Here is a 17141-nt window from a genome sequence, read left to right on the forward strand (position 1 = left end):
CTAATTGCTGAAATAGAAGGTATGCAATAGGCATTGTTTTTTTTTTTTTTTTTTTTGGCCATTGCTTTACTTGATGGCTGGCTGAGCTCTGGCAATATCTTAGATTGCCTTTTGGGACACTTAGGATAAGAGCTATGATCTTTCTGGGATGTCATCCTACAGCAGTGTTGCTCTAAGGATGAAGCCACAAAACACACATATCCAGGGCTATCACACTTCCTCCCGATAGGCTTTTTATCTGATGGCCTTAAGCAGCATTCACTTCTCAGTGACCCATCAGATTTACAAAACTATCTCATTTGTATTGAAATAAAATTATCGGGTGGTGAAATGCACAGGTCTTAAAGTGCTGAGTACCTTCAGTGGTCATAGAATTCAGAAGTCCTTTAACGTTGCCGTGGTACAAGATCCCATTGTGTTCTCAATTTTAAAACACAGCTCTCCTGGCCCTACTCCCAGCATTTAGGTTTCAGAGAGTCTGTACTGCAGTTGTATTTTAAAGGTAGTATTAGTCCATGGCACTATTTGTGAAAGGGGGCCAAAGAGAAAACAGGGCTATCTCAGGAATTGTCAATTTCTACTTAAAAAATAGATCAGTTAAAATTTCCCCAAATTTCCTCTCCCATCTTGCTTATATTTTACACTTCTTTTTTTTCTAAAATTGTTATCATAAAAGACTATACAATGAATTATATTAACATCAAATTGTTACTGTTTTGGAGCATGTGGGAAGGTTTTGTATTAATTTAAAAAGAAACATTTCTATGCCTTTTTTCTTTGCACACGAATTAGGCTTTTTAAATTTTATTATAAAGTTTCTTTTGACAAATATGATTTAGCTTCCTAGATTTTAAGAAACATAATGGACAGCTACTGTTCACACAGATGTGCTATTTGAAAGAAATTTGGCTTACTGCTGTTACTCAGTACTGCATTTTTATGTGTAGAAATTGATGTATGCCAAGAAAAAGGCAATTAAGGCTCTTACGCTTATTTTTCAAGGGGTATTAAACTGGTGCGAGTTTTAACTATATGTTTACTTTAAGAATCTTAAAAGGACCCCTTGGGAAATATTACCAACTGAGCCCGTTGGGCTAAACGAGGAAGCAGATTCATTTTCATAAATAAATCTGAATTCCATTATTTTTCAAATTTACTTATAGATTGAAGAAGAGGATAAGTATGCTAATAGAGGATAGAGGGAATGGAAAATTATGACAAGAGTTTTCTCCATGCAGTCAATATGAGCCCTGTTCTTTGTGGGTATTTCCAAACATAGATATATTAAAAATTGAAGGCTTGTTTATTCAAATATCCAAATGTTTATTATGCAAGGTACTGTCTTGCATAATTTGCAAGAGGCATTTTGGTGGGAAGCAAAGCCACAGAACCCAGTCAATACTCTTTATCAGCGTCCACCTCCCAGAGTGATCATTTACATATATAATGCTTAGAATCAGCCTTATGGAAAAAATTGATTTATAAGTACAAATAAAAATTAAGATGACAGCTAACATTTGTTGAGAACTAACTAGGTAGCAGGCATAGTCTATCAGTTTTCACCTCTTATGTATTCTTTATAAAACCACATATTGTTCTTGTCTCTAGTCAACATATGAAGGCACTAAGTCACTGAGAGGTTAAGCATCACACCTGAGATGACACAGCTAATAAATAGTATAATGACCCAGGCTCCATATGGCTGTAGAATCTCTCCTATCTATGACATGGCGTAAAGATAGTCAGATCTGTGTTTATGTTATTTAATTTATTAAAGTCTCTTTATCTTATTTGCAAGCTAGATGTGCATGATTAACATATAATATTTCTGTGTGGACTGACTGTGTTATGTAGGAACCTGGCACATGGTGGATAATCAATAAATAAGAGCTGGCTGAATAAATGATTCAGCTACCATCACCAGGGCATATTGTAGCTGAAAGGCCCTGGTGATGGTAGCTGAATAATTTATTGAGACAAGTCTTAGGTCCAAGTCTTAAGTATAGGGAAGAGACCATAGTATTTTGAGGGCAGCATATTAAATTATTAGGTTATTAAACACTGAGTGCTTTATAATATTCTGTAGGGATAACATTCAAATTTGAAAGCAAACTGGAAATTTGTGAAGTTGTTCTCAAAAATTCTATATCATTTCAAAGCACAAATTAGGAGGGGTGTGAAATAACACTAGAAGCAGACTATACGGGGGAGGATGATTAATCTCACCTGATTTAAACAGAAGCCTCAATAGAAGAAGTGACATGGGATTTCAGCTATCGTGTTCCTGCTGAAAGTTTCAGGCTGCTGAAAGCAGAGCATCTGATAAATTCTTGACTTGTCCCAGAAGTATTTTTGTCTCTCTGAAAGCAGAGGAAACAGTGAGGGAGTCGCCTTAATTGTGAACTTAATTCTTAGCCTCTGGAAGGACCTGATTCATGGTTTGGAAGGAAGGAAGGCTTAAGGAAGCAAATCAGCATCAAAGGAACCACAGGAGGCAGGGCAGTTTGTAGATATGTACACACTACTTAATCTTTAGGAAATAAGATATCAGAATATTCATTGAATGGGCAACTGTGATGTCATGGACGGGCTCTAAAAAGAAACATAGTCCACAGAGGGTTGAAGGCTCTACAGATGAAATCTATCTATATATTCTGAAAAACCCTGATTGACTGTCCAAAGTTTTATTATGGATTATTTGAATGCATTTTCCTACTCGTGTACTTGAATAAAATGGTATTATGTACCAAGTCTAGGATAGGATGCATTTCTTCTTCTGGACCATATGATGACTTTTCTCAAAGGGCACTGTGCCACAGGGAGCAAGAGCTTGGCTCACTTCAGGCACAGCAGTGCCTGTATGGTCCTGTTGGAGGTGCCCAAGCCTACCTCTTTCTCTCACTGTCACACAGTCACCACAGGCCAGCATCTGACTTTGCACAGAAGGGTTTGAGAGCTAGCCCTCTGCTGAATAGAAAACTATGCGTACTCTTTTCTAACACCACTCTTTCACCAGTTTTCTTTAATAGCTCAGATTGGTAGTTTCTGCAGATATCCCCAGCTCACAGGCTCCTCCAGGCAGACACTGTGGGCACACCTCCAACCACCAGCAAGAAGCAGCCACTGGCCAGCTCTCAGGCAGCTTGGAAGGCCTGGGAGGGCCCAGTAATCAACAGTCCTGCAGTTTACAGGAGCCATGGGGGAGTTCAGCAGATGTGTGTAATAGGATCTAGGGAATAATAAATCTTTTTCCTTTTTGTGCTGCAGAGAGAATTCTCTGTTACCTCTTTAGGATGGGAACCAGGGCCCTTTCTCTGCTTATGGAGTTCACATAGGAGGGCAAAGGACAATATGTCCATCTATGTGGGAAATGCTTAGAAAACAGTACCATCATTTGCACGTATTTATACACATGCAAACACAAAGGAAACCTTTTGAACTGCAGTAGGAAAAAGGGAAGGTCACAGTGAGATATTTAACTAAAATATCACATAGGGAGTTCACCAACAAAATCTGATTTTTAGAGGACTTGGAATTTTGCAGGAAGGAAAGACTATTACCTGATACGAGAGAGGCATAAACTTAGAAGAATAGTATCATAAAATATAAAAGTCAACAATGAACTAAAATTTGCCAAAAAGTCAGAACGTCAACCAAATTTACATTTTTTAAGTGAATTGTAGTGCACTGGAATTGATTTCCTAGCTGGACGCTGGCTGAGCTAGAGCATCAGGAAGAGTCTAAAGATTAGATTTTAAGAAAAGAAAATAGAAGCCATGTTTTGAAGACCTGCGTTACAAGTGCTTTTTCAGCTTGTAAGATGTGAGTCTGAAACGGCCAGCAGTTTGTTTCTTGAAAGATCCATGAATCATGTGCAGTTACTTGGGTGAGTAGGTCAGGCCCCTGTCATGAGATAGGTGGAAGGAAAGACATCCAGTCACAGTATTCTCTAGCAACAAATGAGATGTGGGAATCAGGCAGTGAAGTCTCTCTACCGAATAGGTGGTGTCAGTCAGAAGACAACATGGCAAAGAATATCAGTATTCCAGCCAGGCCTAAGAGATGTGGCATATCCGTTTGTGGAAAAGGGCTGTGTTGTGAGTAACTAACTGGGCCTATGAGTACTGATGCTTATGAGATAGAATTATACTTCTGAGTTACCAGGCAAAAGAAAAGGCCTAGAATGGATGAGTCTTCTTTGGTCATTGTTTGATGCAGTCTCATTTCCAAATCCAATCCAATCCAAAGCTTATACATATAAGCTTTATAGTTTCTAAAACAGTAATTAAAATATACTTTTATATTTAAAGAAAAAAATTGAATTGCAATGTAGCATAGTAGTCAGTAGCTAAGATTTGGGAGCAACCTAAGTGTTCATCAACAGATGAATGGATAAAGAAAATGTGGTACATATATACAATGGAGTATTATTCAGCCATGAAAAAGAATGTGATCCAGTCATTTGCAAAGGCATGGATGGAACTGAAGGTCATTATGTTAAGTGAAATAAGCCAGGCACAGAAAGACAAACATTCCATGTTCTCACTTATTTGTGAGATCTAAAAATTAAAATAATTGAACTCATGAATATAGAGAGTAGAAGGATGGTTACCAGAAGCTGGGAAAGGTAGTTGGGGGTGTGCTCGGGGGAGATGGGGATGGTTAATGGGTGGGTACAGAAAAATAGGAAGAATGTGTAAGACCTACTAAGCACAAGAGGGTGACTCTAGTCAATAATAATTGTACATTTTTAAATATTAGATAACTGAAAGAGTATAATTGTATTGTTTGTAACACAAAGGATAAATGCTTGAGGGGATGGGTACCCCATTCTCCATGATGTGATTATTACACATTGCATGCCTGTATCAAAGCATCTCATGGACCCCATAAATACATACACCTACTATATACCCATAAAAATTAGAAATGAAAAAAAATTAAAATATTATGGTTGCTGGTATCAGAAAACCCTGAGTCTGAATACTGACTCCACGTTTTCACTAGCCGTGCCTCAGGCAAGTTCCTTAACTGCTCTAATTGTAAGCATTGTTGCCTGTAAAATGGGCATAATGACTGCACTTCCATAATAGGTTTACTGTGAATATTAAATAAGATTCTTTAAGCATTTAACAAGGCCTAGCACATAGAGTAAGGACTTTTTAAGAGCTTGCTACTCGTATCCCTCTAAGAAGAAAAATCATATGATTTCTCAACCACTTGGAGATTTTGGTAACATGGTGAAAACAGCAGCATTTGCAGCAGCAGGAGCCATAAATGACAAAGCTAGTCACCTCCTGTTTTCTGTCTGTAGTTTCTGTAAAGCGAAGTGTTCCTCACATTGGGAAGGATGGAGTAATTATCACAACGGATGAATCAATGCCCAAGATTGGCGAGGAGATAGAACACAAGCGGTTAGCTGCTCTGGATGAGTCATCTCCCAGTCAGGAAAATTACATTCCAAGTACTGGATATTATCTCAGAACCATTGTTGATAATTTCTGAGGAAATGGAATATAGAAGATAATATAGTCTTCATTTTGATAAAGGGGAAAATTTGAATACCCTAGCATAAGAAACCTGAGATTGCTGCCTGTGAAATTTCTAAAAAGGAGCAAATGAGAAAGAAAGACATGATCATTGGATATAGCCTGAGCATACTAAAAATAAGATAGATATATATAATTTTTTTTTGAGATGGAGTCTTGCTTTGTCACCCAGCCTGGAGTGCAGTGGTGCCATCTCGGTTCACAGCAACCTCCACCTCCCAGGTTCAAGCAATTCTCCTGCCTCAGCCTCCTGAGTAGCTGGGATTACAGGCGTGTGCCACCACACGTGGCTAATTTGTGCATTTTTGTAGAGATGGGGTTTCACCATGTTGACCATGTTGGTCTCGAACTCCTGACCTCAAGTGATCCTCCCGCCTTGGCCTCCCAATGTGCTGGGATTACAGGCATGAGCCACCGCACCTGGCCAGTATTTTCTTTTTTAATTGATTTTTTTAAAAACTGCTCACCATGAGATTGCCATAAGTTGATCACACCAAGATTTCAACAAAACATCTGATTACTTATGACACTGTTCAGTGAGGATGAAGAACTGTGTGTTGGCTGATCTTTCAGTTGGAAAGATTCGTAATTGTAATCAGCTGCCCCAATAAAGACTAACTTCGATATTTCAGAATTATGCCATAGGGCTCCATGATTTAGAACTGCATAATTTATCAAGAACATGAAGATTATACAGCATATATAATAATATAACATAAAGGTAATCCAAACTGGGAAGGTAGCATAACTGATTTTGTCAGAGTCAGAATTCCAGATATTCTTTCATATCTTAATATCCTAGAACAGCTCCTGCATTTTTGGCTTAAAAACCAGTTTATTAAATCAGGAGGCTTAAAAACAATTAGCATGAAAAGAAAAATCGTGGGAGAGTAGTTGAAGATAAGCTTAGTATTAGTCAAGATTATGCTAAAAGCTAAGACAGTTGGAGGATATTCGATAGAAGAATAATATCCTTTTGGAGGAACACAGTCCTGCCACAGTCTACCCCATTCAGACCACATCTTAAAGGATTTGGTTCTGGATACTTGCATTTCAAGACAGAAATTGACCGACCAGAGTGCCTTAGGAAAGAAAGAAAAGAAGAGAAAGAGAAAAGGCAACCAAGATGGTGAAGCACCTAAAAACCACGTTGTATGAAAAGATAGAAATCAGGCCACAGCTACTTAATTTAGGGAAAGAAAAATCAAGTTGATATAATTTAGACGTGTAAATATTTTTAAAAATGTTTTGTGTAACCCCGTAGAGATATATTTAATATAGCTCTTAAGAGCAAAAAGGAGTTAATAAGTAAAGGTTACAGAAATGAAAATCTAATCTAAAGAAAGAATTTGTAACTGTTGAAAGTGTCTAGGTATAGGAGGAGTTGCTTATTGTGACCAATAAGCTTTTATAAACAAAAGTATTAACCAAATATATCTCTGTTGGGTATGAGGCTTTATAAAGAATGATTACATTGTAGGCCGGGCGCGGTGGCTCACGCCTGTAATCCCAGCACTTTGGGAGGCCAAGGTGGGAGGATCATGAAGTCAGGAGATCAAGACCATCCTGGCTAACACGGTGAAACCCCGTCTCTACTAAAAATACAAAAAATTAGCCAGGCGTGGTGGTGGGTGCCTGTAGTCCCAGCTACTTGGGAGGCTTAGGCAGGAGAATGGCATGAACCCGGGAGGCTGAGCTTGCAGTGAGCCGAGATCGCGCCACTGAACTCCAGCCTGGGCGACAGAGCAAGACTCCCTCTCAAAAAAAAAAAAAGAAAAAAGAGAATAATTACATTAACTGAGATGTTTATCTAAACACCTCTAAAATGTGTCTTCGAGTGGTAAGAGCCTTGATTACGAGGCAGTCATACTGCCTCTTAAGTGCACATACAGGTGATGGCTTCAGTCGTGTGACATAGGAAGTATCTTTTCCCACCTACAAAGAGGAAAATGTGGACAGAGTCTCTAAGAGCTAAACTGAGTGTCTTAAGATGGGAGTTTATAGCCTTCTGGGCTAAACTAAAGAGGACTGTAAACTTTTGAGAAGCAGCAGCCCTGAAGACTTTGCTGACCCCGTGATCTTAATCACTGAAATGCCCAAGTTAGAGCCAGGTGTGTCCTCAAGCTATTTTACCTTTTAGGTAAAGAATCAAACTGGGTTGGAAAAGTCTATATTCAGCCTCAAAAATGGCTAACCTTGGTTAGGTGATCATTGTTATGAGTTGAGAATGGACTAAAAGGTTTTCAGTTTCTAGGTATTTGTATTTCTTTATGTTGTTCTAAATATTTTGTCACTATTCATAAGTAAAAAGTAATGTTTAGTAATGTAAATAATGTTAGGAAAAGGCTAAGTTCCCTATGTTTCTGCTCTTGCATATTTAAAATATTCTTTTGGAATTTCAACAACAGTGAGTTTGATTATGCTACAAAAGTCACAATCCTTGGACGCAGTGTAAATTCAGTAAATTTTCTGCAAAACAGTAAATCATTCAAGTAAAACATGTCAAGAAAGAAAATTATATTGTACCCTGAATGCTTTATTCATCATGCAATTTTAAATATTTGGAGAATTGCTGTTTTGCCCCCCAAACTCTTAAGGTCAACGGCCATCAATTTTCATGCCTTCTTTCTCCATCATCAAATCAGTGCTCCTCTGATCTTTCTTCAACCTCAACTGTAATAAAGAGTTTGACTCGATGTTTTATGTTTGCTGGCAGCTTTGAAGCCTCACCACTATCCCTTTCCATTCTGCTCCACATCTGGTCTGATACTTTCTCCTTTGGCTCAGGTGGGAAGTTCAAACTATGCAAGGTTGGGCTCTCTCAAGCTACTTCACATCTGTTTGGGGGTCTCCCCTAATCTCCCCAGAAGACCTCATTATGGGAGCTATAAGTATTTTCATGCCTTCTTCATGTGCATGTGGTATTATCAGTCTCAATATCCAAACCAAAATTTTGGTTGGGGTGCAAGATCCATATCACCTCTGCACAGCGATGACAACTCCAAAAATGCCTCTTTCTTTACAGTATAATCTCTCATCTAGAAAATAGCTGTCTGCTTCTATAATTTTGTTGGCACTTTCATTAACAGCTAATGTGTCCCTCATCTAGTTAAACTGGAATTCAGTCCCTCTAGTCAGGTAGTCTGTGCACAAATTCTTGTAAAATTTCAAGCCTCAGAGAATTCTCTTGCTCTGTTATCTACTCCAGTAACTATAGTTGGATGGAAAGATACCCAAATCTGGCAAAGAAATCCAAACACCATCTTAGAAAAATAATAGATCAATAGTTTTTCAGTCAATTCCAAACCAGTTTCTGCTTCATACTCTTGGAAAATTTGAACTAAATGTATAATTTTTAACAGGATAAAGAATAGCTTTATTTGGTAGCCAATAGCAATCTCAATAGAAAAATATGCTGGAGCTGTTTACTATAGTCAGGAACCATCACACCAACAATCTGCATGCTTAGTTAACATGGTTTTTGGAGTTCTGCTGTGTTCCTTCATATGTGAATCAGAAATAAAACTGTGGCTATTGAGAAGAAGGAAAAAAATATTTGCAAGTGGCATAGTATACACTACGAACCTGAGAAAATCAATTGGAAGAGCATTAGAACGGATAAAGAGTGCAGTAAGGTGGTCAGGTATGAGTATACAAAAATCAGTAGTTTTCTCTAAATAAGGAATAGTGGCTCAAAAATTGTTGCAAAATTCAGTGTATAAATATAATGAAGATTATAAAATACTATTTTTAAAATATGCAAAACCAATTTAAAGAAAACTATAACACTCGTTCTAAGAAATAAGGCAGAATTTAATAAGGAGACATACCATGTTCCAAGATAGGCAGGCCAAATATTACAAAGCTGATACTTTTTCCCAAAATATAAGGTTGGATTAAATCTTGATAAGTAGAAGAAATCAGTAGAATTAGAGGAGAGCTATGGGGAGAATTTAAAATGGTTCTATAGTTCATGTAGAACAATAAACAAGCGAAGAAATGTTTCGAAAAGAGAGGACTCACAAATGCTGTCTCACCATATCATATATTGAAACGATGTGAACTTAAAGTAATTAAAACTGTGTGATTACAGTTTTAGGTAAGATAGATCCATAAAACAGAATAAGTCATGCTGCCATAGTCTTGCAAAATTTAACAGTTTAATAGTTTTAAAGGAGATATTGTCTATCAACACAGAAGCAAAACCGATTCTGGAAATGTTCTGAGACAATAATATCACTATTTGGAAAGAAAGAAGATACTTATGTGACAGCATAACATGAATCCTATGTGGATTAAAGAGATAAATGTACCAAAAAAAAGATAATTGAAACATTATTAAGCTTGAGGAAAACAAAAGTGGCTATTTAACTTTGCTCGGGTGGGAAAAGGACTTTCTGATTACAAAATCAATGAAGGAAATCACAAAGGAAAAAGAAGATGGATTTGACTTTATAAACATTTAAATGCTATGAACATAAAAATATCAGAAATATCAGAAACAACATTACAGGACAAACAGAAAACATCAGAACTAGATTTTTGCTATCCTCATTATGAAGATTTAGTATAAACTCATAACAGGAACATTGTGACAGGAAGCTTGGCAAAGGGTATAAAGAGACAATTCACAGACTAGAAAATACCGTTAGCTAATTAACACAAGGCAAAATTTTAGCCTCACATGCGACCAAGGCAATAAAAAGTGAAATAAGAAAAGAGGATGTTTTGTGTACAAAATTGGCAAAATGTTTAGATGGTACTAATCAGTGCTGGAGAAGGGCAGTGATTCTCACATATGCTCCTGGGGAAGTGAAATTTGATACAGCCTTTCCAGAAAGCAAAGTAATCCTATGTACTAGGAGTCCCTGAGAAAGTTCTAGGACTTTCTTCCAGTAGTTGTAATTGCAGAGCTCTATCTTCCAAAATACTCCATGATGTAAAATGAGATTTATGTTTAAGCATAATCCTTGCAGCATTCTTTTAAATAGCAAACATGAGAAATGGTTAAAGTATAGTAACCCCATAATACAATCTTATGCATGCATTATGTTATCAAATTTTTTTAAATATTTATTTATTTATTTTTGAGACAGAGTCTCACTCTGTCACCCAGGCTGGAGTGCAGTGGTGCCATCTCGGCTCACTGCAAGCTCCGCCTCCCGTGTTCACACCATTCTCCTGCCTCAGCCTCCTGAGTAGCTGGGACTATAGGTGTCCGCAACCACACCTGGCTAATTTTTTGTATTTTTAGTAGAGACGGGGTTTCACCATGCTAGCCAGGATGGACTCGATCTCCTGACCTCGTGATCCACCTGCCTCAGCCTCCCAAAGTTCTGGGATTACAGGCGTGAGCCACCGCTCCCAGCCATTATCGAATATTTTTAATGGTGTGGGAAAAATTTGTCACAAGAAAAAAAATTATCACCCAATACATAAATTGTAACATACAATATATATTTTATACCCCTGAAAAGATACATTATAACATTAATGGTAATTACGCATGGGTTGCATAAGTTTGAACAATGTTTGCTTTCTTCATAGTTGGTGTATTTTTCGAGTTTCTCCTAATAAACTCTTACTAGTTTTGAATCAGAAAAAATAAGAACTTCCTCTGAAGTAGTCTTCCTTGCCTAATCTGTTTCTTACTCTCAAAACCCTCCAAAAGATATTGTTTTCCCATATGAATGTACATATACCACACATTCTGTTTCCCCTGTGACATGAAAATAATAGATGTCTAATGTATTTACCTGACAAAGATATTGTGAGGATAAATTGAGATAAACATGAAAGCATGATTTAGAAGGAAAGGAAGTGATACAAATATGAGTTGAGGTCTGTCAACATACATTTGTGACATCAACACATTAAATAATTTTTGGTGACTATCAGACATGGGCCTGTGCCTCAGATTAAATGATAATGCCTATTAGAAACTAGTTAATAAAGTTAAAACTATGTAAGTCACCCTCTAGAATAGTGCTATCCAATAGAACTTTCTGCAGTGATGGAAATGTTCTTTATCTGTGCTGTCCAGCATGGTAGCCATTTAGCCAAACAAGGCTATTGATCATTTGAAATGTGTCTGGTGGGATTGAGGAACTGCATTTTTGGTTTAAATTAATGTTAATTAATTTATGAGTAGCCCATGTGGCAAGGGGGGCGGGAGCTGCAGCTCTACAAGGTGACATCACTTTGGACTAGGCGTCTTCTTCAGTGCTCTCCATGCATTATCCCATGTGACCCTCACCACAACCTGTGATCCAGGTACTGTTTTTACTCCCATTTTATAGATTGGGAAACTGAATGGTAAAGAGGGCAAGTGACCCGGGGTGAGGGTGTTGATAAGCTGTGGAATCAGAATTCACACCTACATAAGTGGATGCCAAAGCCATCTCTCCTATCGGTTACTCTGCACTGCCTCCCATACATGACACAGGACTGGGCATGTGGCAGTCACATCTGGTGGAAGTGACAAACTACATAGGAAGTCAGTAATATTTTGGGGATGAGCAAGAGGAAAACTGTGTTGTTCATCCTTTGTGAATCTCTGTGCATCTAATGTGTTAAGTCCCCTTCATATGATGAATTCCCCGTCAATGTCCACCAGCCATGAGAGCAGCTTCTTGGTAAGACATCACAAAGAGGCCTCATGGCGATTCTTTTGTTAAGTTGCTGACTTTCTCTTCAATCAAGCCTTTTACGCTGAAAACTATCTTACAGCCAAGATTCCAGACTGCACACAGGTGAGAAGGCAAATTTGCTGAGTACATTTGAAATACTTGGGCAGCTTTTAATGTACTCTACAGGATGTGACAAACGAGTATCTGTGTAAATCAATAAACCCTCCTGTGAAAGGACTAATGGTTTTATGTGAATAGCAAGGCAACCCACGTGGAAACCAGTACTCTTGTTTCCTGTCGGTATTTTTAAAGTTCACTGTCATAACTCTGTTCCCCTTGACCTTTATCAGTGATACCTACCAGAGATTTGCGTTGCTAGTTGAGTTTTAACTGGACACCTCAGCTATCAACCATCTTTCCCTTTTCCCTTGGTGTCTGATAAATGCCTCCTTTACACCTTCTGCTGTCCTAGATTGCTCAGTTTTTAACTATGTTGTGATTGTTCTTTGAATAATAATTGACTTTCTCAGATTTAAGAATACTTCATTCCAGTACAGACAAATGGAGATTAAATGCAGATTTCTCTTTACTTTGGTGCTGAAAAATCGGGTTTATTATCATGGTGATTCACAGTAATAATTGCTTCTGTATATGAATGTTGATAAGTGGAAAAACCAATATACACAGAAATTCAGGAATCTTCAAATGCTGTGAAACTAGTAGCACAAAAGCTAATAGAAAATGAGAACCTTTGGTTTTCAAAAGCAAAATACATGTCAACTAGAAGTTTGAATAAGTCTTATCTGTGCCCTCAAACACTCAAAGATGATGTAATATGATTAGGAATGAAAACATGTACTGTACTAGCATTTGCAAATTGGAACCAGACCCTTCTAAGTTCCTGGTGTATCTTTACATGCAATTAATGCACAGTGCAACACTGCCTTTTGCTCTTTTAAATAAATTCTTTCTATAGTCCTATCTTGATAATCCCCCAAAATCTTCATCTTTAAAAGATAGCAATTCTAGGACAGTTTTTAAAATACGAAGAGCTATTTTTAAGGGATTTTAAGTATTTTTTCATACTGACACAAATATATTCTGTTGACACAATCTTATTTTATTTACAGCATTGTTTACTTAATGCATTTCCACCCATGGGTGAAACGTTTAATCAGGTTGCGTTGTGGGTATTATTTTGCTAATTAGCATCCAAATGTGGGACCAGCTTCTATAAAGTTCAACCTTAAAGTGAGCAGTGTCTCCTCGGGTTTAAAAAGACAATTCAAATTCTGTGGAGTGATAACCATGATCACACTAGAGCAGCTGTCTGATTAATTACAGTGGCATGAATTTGGTCATGTTTTCAAGATGATGTTCCCTCCAGAGCAATTGACTAGATAATTGTGTTCTTGCTACCACAAAACTTAAGTGGAACTCAGCAGGTGTGAGTTCTGAGCCTGGAGCTGACTCAACCTGTCACCACTTACCTGAACAAAGGGAATATGCTCTGCAAAGGTTGTCTCTCCCAATAATTGGGCACAGATTCTACTACTTTGAAGAATAAAATTGATTCACTTAATACCAAATCTGTCAGAACAAGTGATCCAAACAATCAGTGTAATGGGTAGAAGGGCAGAAAAGCAAAAAGTAGAGATGTAACTTTCTTCTTTGTAAAATAGAGTCTGGGTTGAGTGAAGTTGAGATCTCTTCCAGTTCTGGTGTTCTTTTTTTTTTTTTTTTTTTTGAGACAGAGTCTTGCTCTGTCACCCGGGCTGGAGTGCAGTGACGTGATCTCAGCTCGCTGCAACCTCCACCTCCTGGGTTCACGCGATTCTCCTGACTCAGCCTCCCAAGTAGCTGGGATTACAGGTGCCCGCCACCATGCCTGGCTAATTTTTGTATTTTTAGTAGAGATGGGGTTTCACATGTTGGCCAGGCTGGTCTCGATCTGGTGTTCTTGTGTCTAATAACAAAAGATAAATTACAGTCACTGGGTAAGAGTCATTATTTACATTTCTGGGCTACAGTTGTTAATAACAGTAGTTTTCATAACAGTTTTCATACTCTATAAAATTATGTGGTTGGACTTGATACCTCAAACCCTTCTAATTCTAAAAATGTAGAAAATTTATTCATGAAGTTGAAAGTGCCATGCCAGTATAGATCTGATGTCATTGATACATGTGTTTATATGAATACGTACAATAATTCATATGTGTATCTGTGTGTTGTGTGTGTGTGTGTGTGTGTGTGGTTGTATGTGTATCTCTCACAGAGGACATTTAGCCATGTCTAGAGACATCTTTATTATCAAAACTAGGTGAAAGGGATGCTACTAGTACAGGCATAACCTCATTTTACTGTGCTTTGTGAATATTGCATTTTTTCACAGGTTGAGGGTTTGTGGCAACCCTGCATAGAGCAAGTCTGTTGGTACCATTTTTCCAATAGCATGTGCTCACTTTGTGTCTCCTTTTCACATTTGTATAATCTCACAAGATTTTAAACATTTTCATTATTGTTACAGCTGTTATGGTAATCTGTGATCAGTGTTCTTTGATGTGACATACTTAATTGTTTTGGGGCCCCATGAAGCACACCCATATAAGATGCACATGATAGCTGTTGCATGTGTTCTGACTGTACCACCAACTGGCCTTTCTGCTGTCTCCTTTGCTCTCCTTGGGCCACGTATTTCCTGAGACACAATAGTAATGAAATTGGGCCAATTATTCACCCTACACTGCTTGTAAGTATTCAAGTAAAAGGAAGAGTAACATGTCTCTCACTTAATTGTTTTTTTTCATCGTTTGTTTTTGTTTGTCTGTTTGTTTATCTGAGATGGAGTCTCGCTTTTTCACCCAGGCTGGAATGCAGTGGCTCAATCTCAGCTCACTGCAGCCTCCATCTCCTGGGTTCAAGCGATTCTCATGCCTCAGCCTCCCAAGTAGCTGGGATTACAGGTGTATGACACCACACCACCTAATTTTTTATATTTTTAGTAGAGATGGCATTTTACCATATTGGTCAGGCTGGTCTCGAATTCATGACCTCCAGTGATCTGCCCGCTTCGGCCTCCTAAAGTGCTGAGATTATAGGCATGAGCCACCATGCTCGGCCCATGTCTCTCACTTTAAATCAAAAGCTAGAAATGATTAAGCTTAGTGAGGAAGACATGTCAAAAGCCAAGACAGGCTGAAAGCTGGGCCTCATGCCCCAAACAGCCAAGTTGTGAATACAAAGGAAAAGTTGTTGAAGGAATTTAACAGTGGTACTCCAGTGAACGCATGAATGATAAGAAAGCAAAACCGCCTTATGGCTGATATGGAGAAAGTTTGAGTGGCCTGGATAGAAGACTAAACCAGCCACAACATTCCCTTGAGCCAAAACCTAATCCAGAGCAAGGTACTAACTCTTCAATTCTGTGAAGGCTGAGAGAGGTTAGGAAGTTGCAGAAGAAAAGTCTGAAGCTAGTAGAGGGTAATTCATGAGGTTTAGGGAAAGAAGGTGTCACCATAACATGAAAGTGCAAGGTGAAACAACCACTGCTTCATGTGAAGATGTAAAGCTGCAACAAGTTATTTAGAAGATCTAGTTCAAATAATGCATGAAAGCTACTACACTAAACAACAGATTTTTGATGTAGGGGTCAACCTTATATTGGAAGAAGAGGCCATCTAGGATTTTCATAGCTAGAGAGGAGAAGTCAATGCCCAGCATCAAAGCTTTAAAGGACAGGCTGACTCTCTTGTTAGGCACTAATGCAGCTGGTGACCTTAAGTTGAAGCCAGTGCTCATATACCATTTGAAAAATCCTATGGCCCTTAACAATTATGCTAAACATACTCCGCCTGTTCTCTGTAAATGGTACAACCAAGTCTGGGTGACAATATGTGTGTTTACATCATGGTTCACAGAATATTTTATTAATAAGTCTACTTTTGAGAGTCTACTCCTCAGAAAAAAATATTTCTTTCCAAATATTACTACTCTAAAACTATGTACCTTGCCATCCAAGAGCTCTGAAGTATCTGGGGTAGATGTGCAAAAAGATTAATGTTGTTTTCATGCCTGCTAACACAACATTCATTCTGCAGCTCATGGATCAACAAGGAATTTTGACTTTCAAGTCTTATATTTAAGAAGTAGTGACATTTTATCAGGCTATTTCTGGCAGAGAGAGTGATTCCTCTGATGGATATGGGGAAAATAAATTGAAAACTTTGTGGAAAGGTACAATTCTAGATGCCATTAGGAACATTTGTGATTCATGGGAAAAGGTCAAAATATAAACATTAACGGGAGTTTGGAAGAATTTGATTCCAACCCCAATGGATAACTTTTAAGGGGTCAAGCCTTTAGTGGAGGAAGTAATTACAGATGTGGCAGAAATGGCAAGAGAGCTAGAATTAGAAGCAGAGCTTGAGGATGTGACTGAATTGCTGCAACCTGGTAAAACTTGAACAGATGAGTTGCTTCTTATGGATGAGCAAAGAAAGTCATTTCTTGAGATGAAATCTACTCCTGGTGAAGAGTCTGTGAACGTTGTTGAAATGACAATGAAGATTTCAGAATATTACGTAAACTTAGTTGATAAAGCATTGGCAGGGTTTGAGAAGACTGACTCCAATTCTGGAAGAAGTTCCACTGTAGGTAAAATGCTATCAAACAGCATTGCTTGCTATAGAAAAATGTTCTGTGAAAGGAAGAGTCAATTGATGCCGCAAACTTTATTGCTGTCTTATTTTAAGGAATTACCATAGCCACCCCAACCATAAGTAGCTACCACCCTAGTCAGTCAGCAGCCATCAACATGGAGACAAAACCTTCCACCAGCAAAAAGATTCCAGCATGCTGAAGGCTCAGATAATCGTTAGCATTTTTTAGCAATGCACTATTTTTTAATTATGGTGTGTACATTATTTTCTGGACATAAGGCTGTTGCATACTTAATATACTA

General features: G+C 38.0%; 1 protein-coding gene across 6 annotated transcripts in view; it reads left to right on the top strand.

Annotated features, from left to right (window-relative positions):
- Nucleotides 1-17141, top strand: part of NCKAP5 (NCK associated protein 5) — a 998748-nt gene that overhangs the window by 758166 nt on the left and 223441 nt on the right. The gene's annotated exons all lie outside the window — the stretch shown is intronic.

This window comes from Hylobates moloch, unplaced genomic scaffold, assembly GCF_009828535.3.
Source record: "Hylobates moloch isolate HMO894 unplaced genomic scaffold, HMol_V3 SCAFFOLD_24, whole genome shotgun sequence".
Classification (NCBI taxonomy): Eukaryota; Metazoa; Chordata; class Mammalia; order Primates; family Hylobatidae; genus Hylobates; species Hylobates moloch.